A 2396-nucleotide genomic window follows, 5' to 3' on the forward strand; every position below is an offset into this window, starting at 1 on the left:
ATATATATATATATATATATATATATATATATATATATATATGCTGTCTCACTCGTCGCCAGCATCCCTCGTGGCAGGATTACATCCACGCCCCTCCCACATGCACACCCCGCTGCGTGAGTGCACGGTAGTGCATGGCCACGCACGAGAGCTCTGCCGTCCATATATATATATATATATGAAATATTGTAAAAAATATTCGACACGGATAAAAATTTGTAGGGAGGTGCCATGAAATGGAATGCAATTGTGGCCACAGGAAGGTGTCAGGGAATGGTGAGTGGACCTGAGTCTTGATGAGGTGTCAAATTCAAATATAGTTCGCACAGTTTCGAGTTTTCGGCAATGCAGTGAGCTTTCGGTGATCCTGTTAGCTATTTGGGGCATGGTATTTCATGAGGCTAGGTGTAAGGATGCCATGTATCTGCCACCAAAATCACTGGAAATTACCGCCAACGCACATATGGTGTAATACCCCCAATAATGTTCTATACTCCTCCATACATTTCTAGTATAACACATCTATAATTATGCATGTGCAGTTCTGAATCTTATAAACAGCTCGACGGCAGATAAGTATAGAACTGTTATATTATATGGATGTGCATGAAGGTGTAGATAATTATTTATAGTCATGGCACATGTCTATAACAGTTCTATACTTATCTAATGTTGCATGTGTGACGTCGTATTTTTATGTCTTCAACGACTGTATACGTCATGACACATGTCTATAACAGTTTTATCCTTCTTAATACGTGCTTATAACAGTTCTATCCTTCACGGCACACCTTTATAACAGCTTTATACTTTATCACACATGTCTGTCACAGTACTATATACTTCATGACACTTGCCTATAACAGTTCTCCTCTTCGTGGCATATCTCTGTGAGATATATATATATATATATATATATATATATATATATATATATATATATATATATATATAAGTATAGGCCTATATAATATTTTATATATATATATAGATGCTGTTCGTACCCTTGGCACGTGTACATGCAGTAATAACGCTACGTTATACAATGATGAATCCATGTTTGGTCAGTAATGTGCCCACGCTGCGTAATGTACCCCCCCCAAAAAACCAGCTTCTGTTCCGCGATATGTAATTGACACGTGCGTGAAATCCCGTGCTCACGCTCTATTCTTCCGTGATATCAAGAGTGCATAATAGAGATTCTATTAGAGATTCTAATAATAGATCTCTATTATGCACTCTTCGTGGTCCTGGCTGCATATCTTATAACAGATTTTGATTTTCGGCTTTGCGACGGTCGTCACGTCTGTCGCGTACGACTGTGACAAGCGCCCGTATACCTCGGGTGCTTTCTCTGCCCATTGTTTTGCCGGGAGAGAAGGCGAGGCACCCTCTCTCTCTCTCTCTTTCTCTCTCTGTGTGTGTGTGTGTGTGTGTATGTGTATGTGTGTGTGTGTGTGTGCGTGCGTGCGTGCGTGCGTGTGTGTGTGTGTACTGTGTAGGTCAGGGGTAGAGTAAACCTGAATTAGCGGCCTATTCACGCCGATCTACAAGCAATCACATGATAGCTTACAGTGTTGTCGAGCTGGCTTGTCGTTGCTGCTGTCGACCAGTTTCTTGATGGGAGAGCAGCGTTGTTCACGCGTCTACACCAGTTAAGTACGCGCGTGTGTATTAATGGATGCTATTATATAGCACGCATCGATCAGTTCGCTATCCAGGAAATTTTTCTCTCGATGTAATACATTGATTGCAAGAGATTCACATTGGCCACTGGTCACATTTTGTTGTTTGTGAGGCCCTGGTTGAATTGCGGAACTTATTTTGAAGAAATTAATTGTTTCAAATAGTATTAATAATTGAATATTTAAAATAAGATAATTCTAAATAATCACTTTTTTGTAACGGAATAAGGGCGATTTAAAAATGGCGGGTAGCAACGGTTCACAAGCAAAACAAAAACTGTACAGTGTACACACACACGCGTGCGTACATACGAGTGTCGCAAATTCATGCATTACATACAGACTGTATGTAATGCCTGATTGATAACTAAATAATCTCGTAATTTGATATTATTTTATTAGTATTATTATTATTATTAAATCTTTATTGAATGTAATTCAAATACAAACACATGTACTGAAGACAGTCTTTTTCACGGCGAAAAAATCTAGTAGATGCAATAGTGTTGAGCAGTTAAAATAATAAAATTTCTGATTTACCTCCCGATGTACGTGGCATACCCTTATTTCTGCCAGTGGTGTGTGTGTGTGTGTGTGTGTGTGTGTGTGTGTGTGTGTGTGTGTGTGTGTGTGTGTGTGTGTGCTGGGAGGGGGAGTGTAGTTTCCAATGCCCAACCTTCATCCCTGCACAAGGAATCCGCGCTGCGATGC

Source organism: Priapulus caudatus, unplaced genomic scaffold, assembly GCF_000485595.1.
Source record: "Priapulus caudatus unplaced genomic scaffold, Priapulus_caudatus-5.0.1 Scaffold14, whole genome shotgun sequence".
Classification (NCBI taxonomy): Eukaryota; Metazoa; Priapulida; class Priapulimorpha; order Priapulimorphida; family Priapulidae; genus Priapulus; species Priapulus caudatus.